The 20,471-nt window shown below is 35.9% G+C and overlaps 1 protein-coding gene across 1 annotated transcript in view; it reads left to right on the top strand.

Moving 5' to 3' along the window:
* Positions 1-20,471, top strand: part of TVP23C (trans-golgi network vesicle protein 23 homolog C) — a 128,974-nt gene that overhangs the window by 73,733 nt on the left and 34,770 nt on the right. The gene's annotated exons all lie outside the window — the stretch shown is intronic.

Genomic DNA, 20,471 nt, shown 5'->3' with positions numbered 1-20,471 from the left:
GTGCATACATGCATACATATGTATGTGAAAATATGCATATGTAAGATGAGAGATAGGTCATCCTATATGAGGAACAGTAAGAAGGTAAGTTTGACTGGGTCACAGGAAGAATGAAGGGGAGTAATGAACAATAAGGTTGGAAAGGCATTTTAGAACCTAGTTTTGAAGGGCTTTAAATGCCAAACAGAGGAGTTTGTATTTGACCCTAGAGGTGATAGAGAACATTTGGAGTGTGACTCACTTGGGCACTTATTTGTGCAAGATGAATTGAAGGAGAGAGAACTGAAGCAGTTAGAAAATAATGCCACCTGAACCTAAATGCACCATCTCCTTGGCAAAACGAGCTTCCCATCTTGACTTTTCTAAGTCAAACTCATCCTTAGAGTTTTTTTGATTCTTCTATCCCATTTATATCCCATATTCAATTAGTCACCAAATTCTGCCAGTTTTTTCTTCGTACTTGTCCCTTTCTATTTCCAGCTGCTAACACTCTTGCCTTCATTTTCTCAGACTTAGACTATTATAACAATTTCTTCTTAACTTTTTAATTGGTTTATGCTATAAACAACTCCTAAATTGAGTTTCTTGAAAGCTCAACTTTCTGTTCAAAAGCCTTTTCATGAACCCTTATTGCCTACTGAATGTTTTCTTTCTTCCATGCTTTTATTCATGCTCTTCCTTCATCTGGACCCAGTCAGTCAATATCTGTTAAGCACTTACAATATTGCCAGGCATTGTTCTAAGCACTGGAGATACAAATAAAGGTAAAAACAGTCTCAAGGAGCTTATATTATCAGGGGGAAATGCATGAAGGAAGTGATATTTGAGATGGATCTTTTGAAATGCATAGGTTTTTGCTAGTTGGAGATAGAACAATGGAGAGAGGGCATTTTTTTTTTTGGCCAATTTTGGGAAATTTATCAAATGCTAGATTACTATGGTTATTTACTACTAAATGTGTATATTAATCTATTCCACTGATCCATGTTTCTATTTCTTAGCCAGTATCAGATTATTTTGTTGTAATATACAACACTTTGTGTAAAAGTGTATAAAATACACTTTGTAATATAGTTTGAAATATGGTGCTACTAGGACACCTTCCTTCACAATTTTTTTCAGTGATTCCTTTGATATCTTGAGCTTTTGTTCTTCCAGATGAATTTTACCAGTATTTTTTCTGGCTCTATAAAGTAATTCTTTGAATGATGTGGCACTGGATAAGAAAATTAACTTTGGTAAAATTGTCACTTTTATCATATTGGCTCTTTGCTTTTCTCATGTTGACTTTCCCTACCAATGAGTAGTTAGTATTTCTTTTTTTTAATTTATTTATTTAACATTTAACATTCATTTTCACAAAATTTTGGGTTCCAAATTTTCGCCCCATTTGTCCCCTCCCCCCACCCCAAAACACCAAGCATTCTAATTGCCCCTATCACCAGTCTGCCCTCTCTTCTATCATCCCTCCCTTCCCTTGTCCCCATCTTCTCTTTTGTCCTGTAGGGCCAGATAATTTTCTATACCCCTTTACCTGTATTTCTTATTTCCTAGCAGCAAGAACAGTACTCAATAGTTGTTCATAAAACTTTGAGTTCCAACTTCTCTTCCTCCCTCCCTCCCCACCCCTTCCCTTTGGAAGGCAAGCAATTCAATATAGGCCATATCTGTGTAGTTTTGCAAATGCCTTCCATAATAGTCGTGTTGTGTAAGACTAACTATATTTCCCTCCATCCTATCCTGCCCCCCATTGCTTCTATTTTCTCTTTTGATCCTGTCACTCCCCAAGAGTGTTGACTTCAAATTGCTCCCTCCTCCCCATGCCCTCCCTTCTATCATCCCCCCCACCCTGCTTATCCCCTTCTCCCCCACTTTCCTGTATTGTAAGATAGGTTTTCATACTAAAATGAGTGTGCTTTTTATTCCTTCCTTTAGTGGGATGTGATGAGAGTAAACTTCATGTTTTTCTCTCACCTCCCCTCTTCTTCCCTCCACCAAAAAGTCTTTTGCTTGCCTCTTTTATGAGAGATAATTTGCCCCATTCCATTTCTCCCTTTCTTCTCCCAATATATTTCTCTCTCACCACTTAATTTCATTTTTTTAAGATATGATCCCATCCTATTCAATTCACTCTGTGCTCTCTGTCTCTCTGTGTGTGTGCATGTGTGTGTGTGTGTGTGTGTGTGTGTGTGTGTGTGTGTAATCCCACCAACTACCCAGATACTGAAAAGTTTCAAGAGTTACAAATATTTTCCTTCCATGTAGGAATGTAAACAGTTCAACTTTAATAAGTCCCTTATGGCTTCTCTTTGCTGTTTACCTTTTCATACTTCTCTTCATTCTTGTGTTTGAAAGTCGAATTTTCTTTTCAATTCTGGCCTTTTCATCAAGAATGCTTGAAAGTCCCCAATTTCATTGAAAGACCATTTTTTCTCCTGAAGCATTATACTCAGTTTTGCTAGGTAGGTGATTCTTGGTTTCAGTCCTAGTTCCTTTGACTTCTGGAATATGATATTCCACGCCCTTCCATCCCTTAATGTAGAAGCTGCTAGATCTTGTGTTATCCTGATTGTATTTCCACAATACTTGAATTGTTTCTTTCTAGCTGCTTGCAATATTTTCTCCTTGACCTGGGAACTCTGGAATTTGGCCACAGTGTTCCTAGGAGTTTCTCTTTTTGGGTCTCTTTCAGGAGGTGATCTGTGGATTCCTTGAATACTTATTTTGCCCTCTGGTTCTAAAATCTCAGGGCAGTTTTCCTTGATGATTTCATGAAAGATGATGTCTAGGCTCTTTTTTTGATCATGGCTTTCAGGTAGTCCCATAATTTTTAAATTGTCTCCCCTGGATCTATTTTCCAGGTCAGTTGTTTTTCCATTGAGATATTTCACATTATCTTCCATTTTTTCATTCTTTTGGTTTTGTTTTGTGATTTCTTGGTTTCTCATAAAGTCATTGGCCTCATCTGTTCCATTCTAATTTTGAAAGAACTATTTTCTTCAGTGAGCTTTTGAACCTCCTTTTCCATCTGGCTAATTCTGCTTTTGAAAGCATTCTTCTCCTCATTGGCTTTTTGAACCTCTTTTGCCAATTGAGTTAACCTATTTTTCAAGGTATTATTTTCTTCAGCATTTTTTGGGGTCTCCTTTAGCAAGGTGTTGACCTGCTTTTCATGCTTTTCTTGCATGTCTCTCATTTCTCTTCCCAGTTTTTCCTCCACCTCTCTAACTTGATTTTCAAAATCCTTTTTGAGCCCTTCCATGGCCTGAGCCCATGGAATATTTATTCTGGATATTTAGGATACAGAAGCCTTGACTTCTATGTCTTTCCCTGATGGTAAGCCTTGTTCTTCCTCATCTGAAAGGAAGGGAGGAAATATCTGTTCACCAAGAAAGTAACCTTCTATAGTCTTATTTTTTTTTTTCCCTTTTCTGGGCATTTTCCCAGCCAGTGACTTGCCTTCTGAGTTTCCTCTCCACACCCAGCTAGCCTCCAGATCCGCCCAGCTGGTGCTTGGGGTCTGAGATTCAAATGCTGCTTCCCAACCTCAGGGCTTTTGGTGGGGGCAGGGCTGCTATTTAGTGTGAGATTAAGTTCAGGTGATCAGGTAGGGACAGGGCTGCCACACCAGGTTCACTTCCCTCAGGGGCTTTATGCAGAGACCTTCAACCATGGATCAGAGCTCCTGCCTGCTTTGGGAGCCCTTGTCCGCTGCTGCCTCCACTGCTGCCTCCCGAGGGGGCCTGAGTTATGGAGACACCCTGCTCCCCTCTTGGCAAGCTGAAAAGACCATCTCATTGACCTTTGGCGCCTGTGGGTGGAGGGACCTGCATGGCTGCTGGAGATTCTGTCCCTGAAGCCAGCTTGGATCTGGTCCTCTTTGTGCCGCATGGTCAAGGCAGGGCTGGGCTCTGCTCCATGTCCAGTGCCCAATGGGCCTTTTGTGTCACTTTTTCAGGTCTCTCTGGAACAGATATCTCCTCCACTCCATTGTTCTGTGGCTTCTGCTGCTCCAGAGTTTGTTGGGAGTTCTTCTTTACAGGTATTTTATGGGCTGTGGGTTAGGAGCTAGCATATGTGTATCTTTCTACTCTGCCATCTTGCCTCCTCCAGTATTTCTTCACTTGTTCAGATCAGTCGTTATTTGTGTGAAAGTGTTTTGTATTTATGCTCACATAGTCCCTGAGTTTGTCTTAGTGTGTAGACTACCAAGTATTTCATATCATCTACAGTCATTTTAAATGAAATTTCTCTTTCTATTCCTTCCTGCTGTGTTTTGTTGCTAATATATGGAAATGTTGATGATTAATGTGGATTTATTTTATATCCTGCAACTTTTCTAAAGATGATTATTTCAAGTTATTTTTAGGTAATTTTCTACAATTCTCTAGGGAAGCTATCATCTGTGAAAAGTTGTACCTTGTTTCCTTGTCACCTATTTTTATTTCTTCATTTTCTTTTTCTTGCCTTATTACTATAGCTAGCATTTTGAAACAGTATTGAATAATAGTGATGCTAGTAGACATCCTTGCTTCATACTTAATCTTATTAGGGAGGCTTCCAATTTATCCCCATTACAGATACTGTATGTTCTTCGTTCTAGATTGATACTATTATCAATTTTTTTTTCACATTAAACTGCTTTAATGATCTCAAAATTCTGTGACAGATTTTTGGTCAAGTTGTTTCCATTTAAAAATTACTGATTTTAAAGACTAATAATTTAAAACTGCCACAAAGAAATGATCCACAAAAACATTTCTTTCCTCCTGCAACTTTTATGATGCATTGTAATCATTAACCAGTCTTTTAGTATTAAACTTAAATGGCCAATTGAGACAAACAGTTCTGAGACCAGTTCTTCCACCATTTATTAAGACTGGAGTGGCAGGTGTTGTACAGAATATTCATTTAGCCTTCTGGGCTGACTTTGTGACCTTGCCAGCTCCAGCAGCCTTCTTGTCAACTGCCTTGATGACACCAACTACAGCAGTCTGCCTCATATCATGAACAACAAAACCACCCAGAGGAGGATAATCAGAGAAGCTCTCCACACGCATGGGCTTGCCTGAAACCATGTCAACGATGGTGGCATCACCAGATTTCAGGAATTAAGGGCCGTCATCCAGCTTCTTACCAGAACAATGATTGATCTTCAGTTCAGCAAACTTGCAAGCAATGTGAGCAGTGTGACAATCCAGAACAGGTGCATAGCCAGCACTGATTTGGCCTGGATGGTTCAGGATAATAACCTGTGCCATGAAACCAGCTGCTTCTTTAGGTGGGTCATTCTTGCTATCACCAGGCGCATTACCATAATGGACATCTTTGACAGACACGTTCTTGACATTGAAACCAACATTGTCAGAGCCTCACTCAGAGCTTCATAGTGCATTTTGACAGACTTCACTTCAGTTGTAACGTTGTAACGTTGCCTGGGGCGAAGTTGACTACCATGCCTGGTTTTACAACACCAGTTTCCACTCAGCCAACAGGTACAATACCAATACCTTCAATCTTGTAGACATCTTGGAGGGGTAGATGAAGGGGTTTGTTAGTTGGTGGCAGAATTCAATCCAAAGCTTGAAGCAGTGTAGTTCCATTAGCATTGCCATCCTTTTGAGTGATTTTCCGTCCCTTGAACCAGGGATGGAACCAATACTAGAGCTTGGCTCCAGCATGTTGTCACCATTCCAACCTGAAACTGGCACAAAAACTACCGTATCAGAGTTGTAGTCAATTTTCTTAATATAGGTACTGACTTCCTTGACAATTTCTTGCCTGTAAAGTGGCTTGGTGGAATCCATTTTGTTTACACCAACAATCAGTTGTTTTACACCTAGTGTGTAGGCCAGAAGGGCATGCTCACGTGTCTTCCCATCCTTTGAGATACTAGCTTCAAATTTACCAACACCAGCAGCAACAATCAGGACAGCACAGTCTGCCTGAGATGTGCCTGTAATCATGTTCTTGATGAAGTCTCTGTGTCCTGGAGCATCAATAATGGTCACATAGTACTTGCTGGTCTCAAATTTCCACAGGGAGATATGGTTTATCCAAGACCCAAGCATATTTAAAGGAGCCATTTCCCATCTCAGCAACCTCCTTCTCAAACTTCTCAATGGTTCTCTTATCAATTCCACCACATTTGTAGATGAGGTGGCCTGTACTGGTGGACGTGCTAGAGTCTACGTGTCCAATGATGGCAATGAGTCTTTTCCTTGCTCATTTTTGTGGAAGCTTAGTGATGGTTTTCACAACACCTGTGTTCTGGCAGCAAACCTGTTGTGAAAAAAAGGGTACTATTGTCATTTTAAGAAAGGCTCCAATTATTGCTAGACTTTCTGGTATTTTGTTTTGTTTTTAAAGAATAGGTATATTTTGTCAAAAAGCTTTGTTCCACATTTATTGATATAATCATATGATTTTTGTTGTTTGTGTTACTGATATGGTACATTTTGCTTATAGTTTTCTAATGTTGAACCAACCCTGCATTCCTGATATAAATCACACCTAGTTCTACTGTATGATCTTTGTGATATAGTGCTGTACACTTCCTTGCTAGCATTTTATTTAAAATTTTTTCTTCAACATTCATTAGGGAAATTAGCCTATAGTGTTCTTTTTTCATTTTTGCTCTCTGTGGTTCAGATAATAACACTATAGTTGTATAATAAAAGGAATTTAGTAAGATTCCTTCTTTATCTATTTTTTCTAATAGCTTATATAATATTTAACTTCATTGTTTCTTAAGTGTTTGGTAGAATTCAATTGTAAATCCATCTGGTCCTGGGGATTTTTTCTTAGGGAGTTCACTTATTGTTTAATTTCCATTTCTAAGACAGTTATTTAAGTATTCTGTTTTCTCTTCTATTAATCTGGGCAATTTATATTTTTTGTAAATATTCAACCATTTCACCTAGTTTACCAGTTTTACTGGCAAATAATTGGGCAAGATAACTACCAATAATTGCTTTAGTGTCATTTTTGTTGGTGGTACATTCACTTTAAATTTTGATGCCAATAATATGGTATTCTTTCTTTTTCTTAATCAAATTAACAAACGATTTATCTATTTTGTTGAACTCCCTTCCCCCCTCCCAAAAAAAAAACAGCTTCCGTTTTTATTTATTAGTTCAGTGGATTTTTTTAACTTTGAATTTTATTAATCTCACCTTTAATTTTCAGGAATTCCATTTGGTGTTTAATTAGCTATTTTAAATTTGTTCTTTTTCTCATTTTAATTGCATCCCCAATTCATTAATAGGCTTTTCTCTCTTTTATTGATGTACTAAATTTCCCTCTAAGAAATGTCTTGTCCATATCATAAAATTTTGATGTGTTATCTCATTTTTGTCATTCTCTTTAATGAAATTGTTGATTGGTTCTCTGATTTGTTCTTTGACCCATTCATTCTTTAAGATTAGTCTATTTAGTTTCCAATTAGTTTTTTATATATGGTTCCAAAACTCTGTTGGATATAATTTTTTATTTAATTATTGTCCAGAAAAGGTGCATTTAATATTTCTGCTTTTCTGCATTTGGTTGTGAGGTTTTAATACCCTAAGACATTTTGTGAAGGTGCCACGTACAGCGGAGAAAACAGCGTACTCCATTACATTTCCATTCAGTTTTCTCCAGAGGTCTATCATATCTAACTTTTCTAAAATTTTATTCATTTCTTTATCTTCTTTCTAATTTTATGGCAATATTTATCTAGCTCTGAAAAGGGAAAGTTGAAGTCCCCCAGTGCCATTTTACTGTTTCTTCCTGTAACTCATTTAATTTTTTCCTTTCAGAATTTGGATGTTATGCCATTTGGTTCATTTATATTTGTTGTTTTGTTCAGTTGTTCACTTGTGTCCAACTCTTCATGACCACATGGACCATAGCACACTAACACTGTCCAATGGGTTTCTTGGCAGAGCTTCTGGAGTATTTTGCCATTTCCTTCTCCAGTGGATTAAGAGAAATAGAGATTAAGTAACTTGTCCAGAGTCACACAGCTCCTGAGTGTCTGAAGCCAAATTTTAAATCAACTCTTCCTGACTATAGGTCAAGTGCTCTAAACACTGAGTCATCTAGCTGCCTTCTCATTTACATTTGATATTGATACTATGTCATTGTCTATAGTAGCTTTTAGCAAGATGTAGAGTCCCTGCAGCTAGGTGGGACAGTGGATAGAGCACCAGGCTTGGAGTTAGGAAGATATGAGTCCAAATCTGAACTCAGACACTTACTATGTGAGCCTGGACAAGTCACTCAGCTCCTATTTGCCTCAGTTCCTCATCTGAAAGAAGAAAATGGCAAGGCACTCCAGGATTTTTACCAAAACATCCTCAAAGCAAAAAGTCATAGGGTCATTCAGAGTCAGACACAACTGAACAACCACAGCAACAGCATTCCCTACTTATCTCTTGTAATTATGATTGTCATTTTTTTCTTAATCTAAGATCATGACTATGATTTCTGCCTTTTTTTAACTTCAGCTAAAAGAATATTAGATTCAGCTCTAACACCTGATTTTAATTCTGTATGTGTTTTTCTGTGTTTTTTGTAAATATTTTATTTTTTTCCAATTATGTGTAAAGATAGTTTTCAGCATTCATTTTTACAAATTTTTCCAGATTTTTCTGAATTCTGCCTGCTCATCATTTCTTATAGCTCAATAGTATTCCATTACATTCATATACCACAACTTGTTCAGTGATTCTCCAATTGAGGGGCATCTTCTCAATTTCTAATTCTTTGCCACCACAAAAAGACCTGCTACAAATTTTTTGGTATATATAGATCCTTTTCCCTTTTTTATCCTCTCTGGGATACAGACTTACTAACGGGTATGCACAGTTTTATAGTGCTTTGGAGCATAGTTTCAAATTGTTCTCCAGAATGGTTGGATCAATTCACAATTCCACCAATAATGCATTAATGTTCCAGTTTTCCCACATCTTCTCCAGTATATACCATTTTCCTGTTTTGCCATGTTAGTCAATCGGGTAGGTATGAAGTGATTGATCAGAGTTGTTTTAATTTGCATTTCTCTAATCAATTGTGATTTAGAACATTTTTTCATATGACTATAGATAGTTTTAATTTCTTCATCTTAAAACTGTCCGTTCATATCCTTTGACCATTTATCAATTGGGGAATCACTTGTATTCTTATAAATTTGACTTGGTTCTCTGTGTATTTTAGAAATGAGGCCTTTATCAGAAACACTGGCTGAAAAATTGTTTCCCAGCTTTCTCCTTTCCTTCTAACCTTCTTGCATGGCTTTTGTTTGTGCAAAAACTTTTTTGGTTTAATGTAATCAAAATAATCTATTTTGCGTTTCATAATGTTCTCTATCTCTTTTTTTCATCATAAATTCCTCACTTCTCCAAAGATCTGACAGGTAAACTATTCTATTATCCCCCAATTTGCTTATGGTATCACCCTTTATGTCTAAACTGTGTACCCATTTTGACCTTATTTTGGTGTAGGATGTGAAATGTCAGTCTATGCCTAGGTTCTGCCATACCGTTCTCCAGTTTTCCCAGTAGTTTTTGTCAAATAGTGAGTTCTTATCCCAGAAGCTGGAGTCTGGTTTTATCAAAAAGTAGGTTAATATGGTCATGTACAACTGTATCTTATGTACCTAATGTATTCCACTGATGTGCCTCTCTATTTCTTAACCAGTACCAAATAGTTTTGATGACTGTCACTTTATAATATAGTTTTAGATTTGGTACAACTAGGCCATCTGCTCTTGCACTTTTTTTCATTAATTCCAGACCTTTTATTTTTCCAAATGAATTTTGTTATTATTTTTTCTAGCTCCTATAAAATAATTTTTGGTAGTTTGATTGGTGTGGAATTGAATAAATACATTAATTTAGGTAGAATTGTCATTAATTATATTAGCTCAGCCTACTCATGAGCAATTAATATTTTTCCAGTTGTTTGAATCTGACTTTATGTAAGAAGTATTTTGTAATTTTGTTCATATAGTTCCTGAATTTGTCTTAGCAGGTAGATTCCTAAATATTTTATCTTGTCTACAGTTATTTTAATTGAAATTTCTTGTTCTGTCTCTTGTTGTTGGACTTTGTTGGTACAATAAATACTGATGATTTATGTCGCTTTATTTTATGTCCTGCAACTTTGCTAAAGTTTATTATTTCAAGTAGTTTTTTAGTTGATTCTCTAGGATTCTCTAAGTATACCACCACATCATCTGCCTATTCTAATTCCTTCAATTTCTTTTCTTCTTTTATTGCTAAAGCTAACATTTCTAGTGCTATATTGAATAGTGGTGATGATAATGGGCATCCTTGTTTCACCCCTGATCTTATTGGAAAGGTTTCTAACTTATCCCCATTGCAGAAAATGCTTGCTGATAATTTTAGGTATATATTACTTATTATTTTAAGGAACACTCCATTTGTTCCTATGCTCTCTGATATTTTTTTAATAGAAATGCGTTCTGTATTTTGTCAAAAAGCTTTTTCTGCATTTATTGAGATAACTATATGATTTCTGTTGGATTTGTCATTGATATGATCAATTAAGTTGATAGTTTTCCTAATGTTGAACCAGCCCTACATTACTGGTATAAATTTCACCTAGTCATAATATATTATCTTGGTGATAAATTGATATAATCTCTTTGTTAATATCTTATTTAAAATTTTTTCATCAATATTCATTAGTGAAATTGGTCTATAATTTCTTTTTCTATTTTGGCTCTTTCCAGTTTTAGTATCAGCACCATATTTGTGTCATGAAAGGAATTTGGTAGGACTCCTTCACCTGTTTTTCCAAATAACTTACATATTATTGAAATTAATTGTTCTTTAAATGTTTAGTAGCATTCACTTGTAAATGAATTGTCTCTGGAGATTTTTTCATAGGAAGTTCATTAATGACTTATTCAATTTCTTTTCCTTAAATGGAATTATTTAAGTATTTTATTTCCTCTAAATTTATATCTTTGTCAATATTCATCCATTTCATTTGAATTGCCAGATTTATTGGCGCACAGTTGAGCAAAATAGTTCCTGATTATTGCTTTAATTGCTTCTTCATTTGTGCTAAATTTACCCTTTTTTATTTTGGGTACTGGTAACTTGATTTTCTTCTTTCTTTTTTTTAACTAAAATTAACCAAAGGTTTATTTATTTTATTGTTGTTTTGTTTTTTTTTTTTTTACAAAATGCCAGCTCTTAGTTTTATTTGTGAGTTCAATAGTTTTCTTACTTTCTGGTTTATTAATTTCTCCTTTGATTTTTCAGAATTTCTAATTTGCTGTTTAATTGGGGATTTTGAATTTGTTCTTTTTCTAGCTTTTTTAGTGGCATGCTCAATTCATTGATCTACTCTTTCTTCATTGTATTCATGCATTTAGAGACATAAGATTTCCTCTGGGGACTTTTTTGGCCACATCCTATAAATTTTGGTTATGTTGTCTCATTGTCATTCTCTTGGATGAAGTTACTGATTGTTTCTGTGATTTTTTGTTGACACACATTCTTTAGGATTAGATTATTTAGTTTCCAATTAATTTTAAATATATTTTACATGTAATTTTTATTACATCATGATATGGAGAGCATGCATTTAATATTTCTGCCTTTCTGCATTTGATTGTGAATTTTTACGCCCTACAACGTGGTCAGTTTTTGTGTAGGTGCCATGTACCACTAAGAAAAAGGCATATTCCTTTCTGTCCATGTTCAGTTTTCTCCCTAGGTCTATCATATCAAACCTTTCTATAATTCTATTCACCTCCCTAACTTCTTTCTTCTTTATTTTTTGGTTAGATTTATCTAGTTCTGAGGTCCCTCAGTAGTGTAATTTTACTGTCTATTTCTTTCTGTAATTCACTTAACTTCTCCTCTAAGAATATGAATGCTGGGCCATCAACTGTGTTTCTTGTAAACACCATATTGTTGGTCTGCTGTTTGCTTCTGTTTTATGGGTGAGTTCATGACATTCAGTGTTATGATTGCTAATTGTACAATTCACTTCATCCTATTTCCTCCTATTCTCTCTCTCTCTCTCTCTCTCTCTCTCTCTCTCTCTCTCTCTCTAATTCTGTCTCTCCTCAAAAATCTCTTTTGCTTCTGACTACTGCCTCATTTAATCTGACCTCTATTTTATCATCTCACCTTTCTTTGTTTTCTTTCACCTTCTATTTCCTTGTTTGATAACATAGGTTTCTGTACCCATTTGAGTGTGTGTGTATGCGTGTATGTACATATATACATATATATACATATATTTGTGTATATATGTCATATATATTTATTTATATTTATATTTGTGTGTGTGTGTGTATAATTTGCTCATTGAACCAATTCAGATGAGAGTGAGGTTCAAGTGTTGCTCTCTTCCTTAAGTTCCCCTTGTGCTGTAAAAATTCTTCCTTGCATGCTTCTTTTATGTGAGACAATTTCTTCCATTCTTATTCGCCCTTCCTCCTTCTCCTAGTACATCCCTCTTTATTTCCCACCCATTATTTTTAGATCATCCCAACATAATTGACTCACTCTCATGCTCTCTGTCTATGTAAAATCATTTTTAACTGCCCTCATAATGATAAAGATCTTAGGAGTTACATGTATTGTGTTCTCACATAGGAATATAAATAGTTTAGCTTTGCTTTTTCTTTTATGTTTACCTTTTTATACTTCCGTTGAGTCTTGGATTTATCAGTCAAATTTTCTATTCAGCTGTGGTTTTTTTTATCAGGAATGTTTGCAAGTTCTCTGTTTCATTAATTATCCATCTTTCCCCCTTAAGGTTTATACTCAGTTTTACTAAATAGGTTATTTTGGGGTTATAATCCTAGCTCCTTTTCCTTCCCAAATATCATATTCCAAGCTTTCTACTCTTTTAACATGGCAGCTGCTAAATCTTGTGTAATCTTGACTGTGGCTCCATGGCATTTGAAAGATTTCTTTCTGGCTCTTTAACCTGGAGCTCTGGAATTTGGCTGTTATTGGGAAGAGGGTTTATTTGGGGAATCTCAGGAGGTGATCAATGGCTTCTTTTAATTGCTATTTTACCCTTTGGTTCTAGGATATGGGAGAAGTTTCCTTCATAATTTCTTGAAATATGATGCTGAGGCTCTTTCTTTGATCATGAATTTTTGGTAGTCCAGTAATACTTAAATTATATTTCCTCATTCTGTTTTTTAAGTCAGTTATGTTTTCAATGGAATAGTTCAAATTTTTTTCTGTTTTTGTTCATTTTTTTCACTTTGTTTTATTGTTTCTTGATGTCTCATGTAGTTACTAGCTTCCAATTTTTTTTGAGGAATTTAAGGAATTATTTTCTTTTGTAACTCTTTTTATCATTTGACCAATTCTATTTTTTAAGGTGTTAGTTTTCAGTATATTTTTATGCCTGTTTTACTAAACTTTTCTCTTCTCATACTTTTTTGTATCATTCTCATTTATTTTCCAAATTTTTCTCTAATTTGATTTTGAAATAATTTTTATTTCTTCTAGAAATAAATGTGTGTCTAATTTACATTTTTTCTTTTAGTCTTTGTAGCTGTTTTGACATCATTGTCTTCTGCATTTAAGTTTTGATCTTTCTTATCACCATAGCAGCTTTTTATTGTCATAATCTTTTCATTTGTTTGTTTGTTTACTCCTTTTCCACCCTATTTCCGAACTTAGAAACTTATGTTAAAATTGGACTCTGCTCCCAGGGTAAGGGTGAGGGTCAGGCACTGTATCAAGTTCTAGATTGCTACTGGGAGAGTCAATTCTGAGTGTTTCAAAGTTTTAGGTGCTTCCAAATTGTTGTGATCTGGGAGCGATATTGTCACTGCCCTGGGTCTGCACTTTGTTCTAATCTGGAAGAACCCCTGATTGTTTCCAGCTAGAAGCAATACTACTCTTTAGGGCCCCTGATCCCACATGGCTGAAAGTGTTCCTCTTTGCCCTAGAACTGCAACCCAGAAGTAGGTATAGGCAATGAAGTTGCCAAATATCCCCCAGTTCTAGCACAGGACACCCTTGAAAGCTCTGTCTGACCAGTTCCCAATCCCCTTACCATCCTTGGTTTGATAGCTCCCAAAGTTGCTGCTGCTGTCGCCATTTCCAAGACCTTCAGTTTGTGCTGCTGTCATTTGAACTCCAGGCCAGCTCCCACCCCTGTGTCACAGACTTTTTCTAAATTCATAAATTCTCTGAGAGAGAAGGTTTCACCCTAACCTTTTGTTGACTCTGACACTCCAGAATTCAATTTGAGGCAGTATTTTAAACTGGTCTGGAGGAAAATGTTGAGACAGTTCAACTGTAGTGTTTCCTCTACTAATGTTTCCTCTACATCTTGGCTCCACCCCCACAACATTTTTTCTTGTAAAGAGATCTCATATGCTCTTTTCTTAAAGTTGTAAAATGTAGCTTTTATTTTATTTGTTCTTGCTTTGCTTTTTCCCTCTTTTTAAAAAATTATTTTACACTTAAATAAACTAAGAAAAGAAAAAGAAATATATTATAAATTTGAATATTAAAACTTTAATATAAAATAAGAAAAGGAAAAAAAAGCATTGCCAAGTGCATAGCAGAACATGAGAGGATTCAAAATATACAGCAATAAATTTCCATTTGAGGGAAGCTTATATAATAAATACTGTGTATTGTGTTCAGAGTTGTCCATATTTTTTTGCTTCCTTTTAAGTTTTCTTTTGTTCTCTGCTGTGCATATTTTGCTTTTTTTCCCTTTCCTCTACCCCTTACCCCGAGAATGTTACAATTTAGTGGATACAGACACATACACAATACAAACACTCACACACACACACACACACACACACACACACACATGCACATATGCATTCATAAGCATCTATGTAAGACTGTACTATACTTATTTGTCCTCTGTTTCTCTGAGGGTGGATAAGTTTGAGTCTTTCCATATTATTCTAAGCCCACAAACTTGTCATTTCCTGCACCACAGCTATATTCCAACCTTCTGCTTCCTAGTAATTTTAAATAATCTAAAATAATATTGGCTAATATGGCTGAAGTATAGTATAGTTTCCTTACTTTTCTCTTATGATTAAATCTATTTTTACGTTAATTTTATCTAAGAGCATGATTACTACCTCTGCTTTTTCCCCCTAATAAATTTTACTCCTGGCCTTTATTTTATGTCTCTGTATATCTCTTATTTTCTATCCCTCCTGACTCCTCTACTTTACTTCTACCTGCTACCTTGGCCTCCTATTCTTTAACCTATCCCCCCTCCAAGGATCCCTCCCTTATCCTCTCATTCCTGTTAATCTAAACACCCTTCTGTTAAGCCCCTCTAATCCTATTCCCTCACTCTTCCTTCTAAGACTCCTTCCCTTTTCTTCTCCCTCTTCCTATCCCTTTAGCCTTTTATTTCTTTGTGAATTTAGAAGACATATATACATATATATGTATGTATATAGTATGTGTATATATATACATATATATATATATACATATATATATATTGTTCCCTCTTAAACTGATTCCCAATTAAAGCAGGATTCTAGAACTATCACCCCTCCTCCTCCTCCATCTCCATGTTGGTTCTTCCTCTCATGCCTCATTTGTATAACATAATTACTCTTTTTACCTTTTTCCTAAACAGTTTTACTTTTTAATATCATGTGCTCAGGTCTACCCCAGTCTTTCTTATGAACTACCCAATTACTAATAACAATCTTAGGCATACATTTTACATTTCCTAATATTAAAGATAAATGGTCTATCCTTATTGAGTCCCTTATAATTAGTCTTTGATATGTACTTTATATTCCTCTTGGGTCTTATATGTCAAATCTTCTATTAAGTTCAGGTATTTTTTTAACAATTATTTGACAGCTCATTAAATGTCCATTTTTTTCTGTTTAGCATTGTACTTAACTTTAATGGTTAGGATATTTTCAGTTACAACCCCAGTTCTTTTGCTTTTTGATACATAGTGTTCCAAGACCTGTGGTATTTTAGTGTTGCCACCTCTAGGGTTTGTGTGATTCTAATTATGATACTGCAATATTTGAACTGTGTTTTTTTTTTCTTGTTTCTTATAATATTTAATTCTTGAGCTGGGGGTTTCAGAATTTGACTATAATATTCCTGTAGATTTTCCACATAGAATCTCTTTCAGGTGGTGATCAGTGGATTTTTTAAAAGTTTCTCCTTCCCCCCACCTTGTTCTAATGCTTCAGGATAATTTTCTTTAATTGTTTCTTGTATTATTGTTTCAAGATTCTTTTTTTGATCATAGCTTTCAGGCAATCTGATTATTCTGATGTTTTCTCTTCTTGATCTGTACTCCAGATCATTTTTTAAAAAATAAGATGTTTAACATTGTCTTCTGTTTTTCTTTCTTTATATTTTGTTTTATTGTTTCTTGGTCTCTTGTAACTTTGCTGGCTTCCTCTTATCCAATTCTGATTTTCAAGGAGTTGTTTTCTTCCTTAAGATTCTGGATCTCCTTTTCTAATTGGGTGACTTACTTTTCAGAATCTTGTTGTTTTTCTTGGATTGTTCTTCCCCTCCCCCACCCGAATCTCTCTCATTTGATTTTTAAAGTCTTTTTAAAGTTCTTCTATGAATTCTTTTGGGGGCAGATAACTATTTGACATTACTCTTTGGGGTAGGAGAGGCTTTTTTTTCCTACAGTATCCTCCTCTGAAGACAAACCCTAGTCTTCTCTCTTCCCATAATCACTTTCTATGGTTGGATTCTTTCTCCTTTGCCTGACTATTTTTTATTTGTAGCACCTTATTTTTTTGTAATCACTTCTAGTCCTGGAGTATGGGAGATGGTGCTTCTGACCTCAAATCCTCCTTCAGTTCTCCTTTCTAGCTTGGAACTGAAACCAAAATCTCTACCCTCCTATAAGTGCACACAGCTAGTGGTGTCCCCACCCCAATACTTCTGCGCTCAGCAGATGTGTGCAAGTTCCTTCTCACCCAGGGCAGCATGTAGGCAGCACCAGCTGGGTCTGGCATTCCTTATCAGCAGAGGTTCCCTCAATCTTCCTCTGTTCAGACACCTACCTCTTTACACTGTCCAGGAGGTGAAAGTTTCTGTGGCTGGGGCTGAGGCTACCTCCCAAGCCAGCTAGCCCCAGTGCTGTCAATTGGTGTTTCAGTGGAACTAGCATGAAGGTGTTTACACTTCACAGGGACCAAATCTCAGGTCCTAGGATTTTTCTTTGGATCTTCTGTGATTATCCTAGGATATTCTGCCCCAACTCTTGTTTATTTTTACCTCTCTATGTTCACCCAGAGTCCTTATTTTATCTTGTTTATGGGGGAAATCTGGAGAGCTTGGAATTTTCTTCCCTATTCCACCATCTTCCCAGAATTCTCTCCAAATGTAGCCTTTATTAACAGGTTTGGCTTCAAATGAATGTCAAAATTCTCCAGGGACACAGCATTTTTCTGATACCCAATCTTAGTCTTACACAGGTTAAAATTTTATTAAGATTCAAAGTAATGACAACAGGAGTTTTTCTTTGATGGAGTAGAAGTTAATAATTCATAGTATTGAATGCTTTCTTCTCTGATAAATTAAGTAAAACTGGTATTTATTTGTTCAAAGTTACTAGTGCTGTTGATGCAAAATAAAAACCAACCTAAAGAAAACAAAACTCTATTTTAAAAATCAATCATTTGGGTAACACTCTATCATAACTCAAGAGAGAGACTAGGTCCAGTTATAGAGATCTGGGAGTAATCTGCATAGATAACAGAAATTATGGAAGTTAATGTCACCCAGAAAGAGGGGTACACCTTCAGTTAAGAGTGTGGCATGGACAATCCACCAAAGAAAATTGAGAAGTTGCACTTATACAAATAAGAGGATAATAACCAAGAGAGAACAGTATCATAAAAACCCAAAGGAAAAGTAACCAGGAGGAGAAGGTATTCATTACTGTCAAATGCTTCAGAGAGGTTGACAAATAATAAGGACTAAGATCATTGACTTTGGCAATTATGAGGTTACTGGTAATTTTGGAGAGATCAATTTCAATTGGATGATGATGTCAGAAGCCAGAGTAAAGAATTTTTCAAAAAGTATGAGAAGAGATGAAATAAGATATAAATAAAACAACCAATTCATGGGTCTTTCAGCAGTCAATTGGTGTACATATTTCTCCCCATGTCCCTGCCAACAATGATCTTTTCTATTATAATTTTAATCAATTTGAAGAGTATAAAGTGAGATTCCATAGTCTTAATTTACCTTTCTCTGGTTATTAACAATTTTGAACACTTTTTAGATGATTGTTGATAGTTTGTAGTGATTTTAAAAACTGTTCATATATTTTGACTACTTGCTTACTAACTGTCTTAAAAATATGTGTTAATTCACTCCAAATTTTGCATAGGTGACATTTATTAAAGAGGTTTTTATACCATCCTGTAATAGTATTATTTTCACTTTACCTGCCTCAGAGGTTATGTGCCTTAAAGTCATGTTCCTGTCTTATTTTATATCACCTACAGTGCTTAGCATAATAATAGACCCATAATAGAGCACTCCAAATTTGATATGTCATCATAAGCTAGAGGAGTCTGGTCCAGCTCTCTTAACTTTACAGATCAGGAAACAGAAACCCAGAAGTAGGTCATTACCTATGATCACACAGGTAGTAAAAAGTAGCAAAGATGAGATTCAAATTTAGGTCCTGTGATTTCAAGTTTCTGTTCTTTCATAGAGCAAACTTCAGGAAGAGAGATAATTTGAGCTGGATCTTAAAAGAAAAAATAGGATTTTGATGGGGAAGAGGCTAAGGAAGGGCAACTCAGTCAAGTAAAACAGCAATGATTTCCTCCAAACAACCTTATGAGATAAGAGAGTGATGTGATATTTCTAGAGTTTCTTAAAATGGTTAAATGACTCATCTGTAATAACAGGAAAATTCAGTTAAGAATCAAGACCAGTTTTCTTTTGTGAGGAAGAGAGAAAGGAATCATTAAGTACGTAAAATATGCCATGCATTATGCTAAGAACTGGGGATAAAAATACAAGCAAAAAGAAAATGCAACCTCTGATCTCAAGAGATTAACTAGACAAGAAGTCTAATGGGGAAATATGAGGTCAGGGGGATTGGCAGGGAGTTGGACATGGGTTTGAAATCCAGAGAAAGTAAGGAACAAGGTGGGGAGGACAAAAATTACAGTCCAGCTTCACCCCTTCAGTAAAATCAAGATTCTTGAGAATGGGAGAAGCTGGACAGACCTTGTAAAGGGACAGTCTGAGGTAAGTGAGTTCCAGTGATGATAGTCTGTTCCAAGATGAGGAGAGTCTAGACATTGTTGAAAGTTCTAGGATATACAAGAAGTAGAGGGGGCATGGTTTTGACTGGTGTTCTTAGGGGGATAGTAGTATTCTTAGAGTCTTAGGGAAGTTAGAAACATTGAGTTTCAGGGATAGTGAGGGAACCAATCTGATTGGAAGGTTCTAGTATGACTAGTTTAAATAATAAAAATCAAACTATTAGAATCAGAGACAACCAGCAGATTATTGTCATATTCAGGTGTGAGGTAATGACAGCCTGCACTAGGATGGCTGTAGTTTCAAAGGAGAGAAAGGGGTGTCTATGAGAGATGTTACAAAGTTAGAAATGAAAGGGCTTGATTGGATAAGAGGGAATGAGAGTTTTTGAAGATGGGAGACACATACACATTTTCATAGGCAGTGTGGAAGCATACAGAAGAAGCATGCAGGGAGAGATGAAAAATAAATGAGAGTGGGGATAATAGAGGGGGCTATCTGCTGGAGAAAACAGAATGGAATAGGATCACTTATGCATGTTGTTTTGGGCTTTGGCATGGAGAAGGGCCACCCCTTCTTGTAAGATAGAATGAAGATAGTGACATAAGACCTTAGGGTGATATGAGAAGAGGAGTAGAGGAGAAGAGGGTGCCCTTGGCAAAAGACTTCTATTTTTTTAGTAATAGTAATAGCTAACACTTATATAGTGCTTACTATGTGCCATGCATTGTACTAAGCACTTTACAATTATTAGGTACTATTATTATTCCCTTTTTACAGATGAAGAAACTGAGTTGAATGAGTTAAGTGACTTTACCAGGGACATACAGCTAGTAAGCATCTGAGGCAGAATTTGAATTTTAAATATGTTTGACTCCAGGCCTGGTGCTAGATGTGCCACCTAGCTGGCCTAGTAAAATATGAGGGAATATTATCAGGTTAGAGTAGGGGAAGGAAGAGCCATAGGAAGGTTGAGGAAGGATGACAAGGTTTGGAAGAGCTGCTATGGTGAATGAGATAGTGAGTTAATTAGGGAGGTATAAAAGGATTGCTTTGCAGCTGTGAAGGCCCAGTTGAGGTTATATAACTTAAATTTGTAGTCAGAGGTGACGAGGGAGTTTTTGGCAGGTGGTCTAAACTTTTTTAGTGAAATATGGAATAGGTTAGCAGCTGAGAGATTGGAAGTGGGAAGAACTTAGAGGCAAG

The sequence above is a fragment of the Notamacropus eugenii genome, chromosome 2 (assembly GCF_028372415.1).
Source record: "Notamacropus eugenii isolate mMacEug1 chromosome 2, mMacEug1.pri_v2, whole genome shotgun sequence".
Classification (NCBI taxonomy): domain Eukaryota; kingdom Metazoa; phylum Chordata; class Mammalia; order Diprotodontia; family Macropodidae; genus Notamacropus; species Notamacropus eugenii.
Note: the sequence above shows the minus strand (reverse complement) of the source record. Positions and strands in the feature narration are given on the sequence as shown.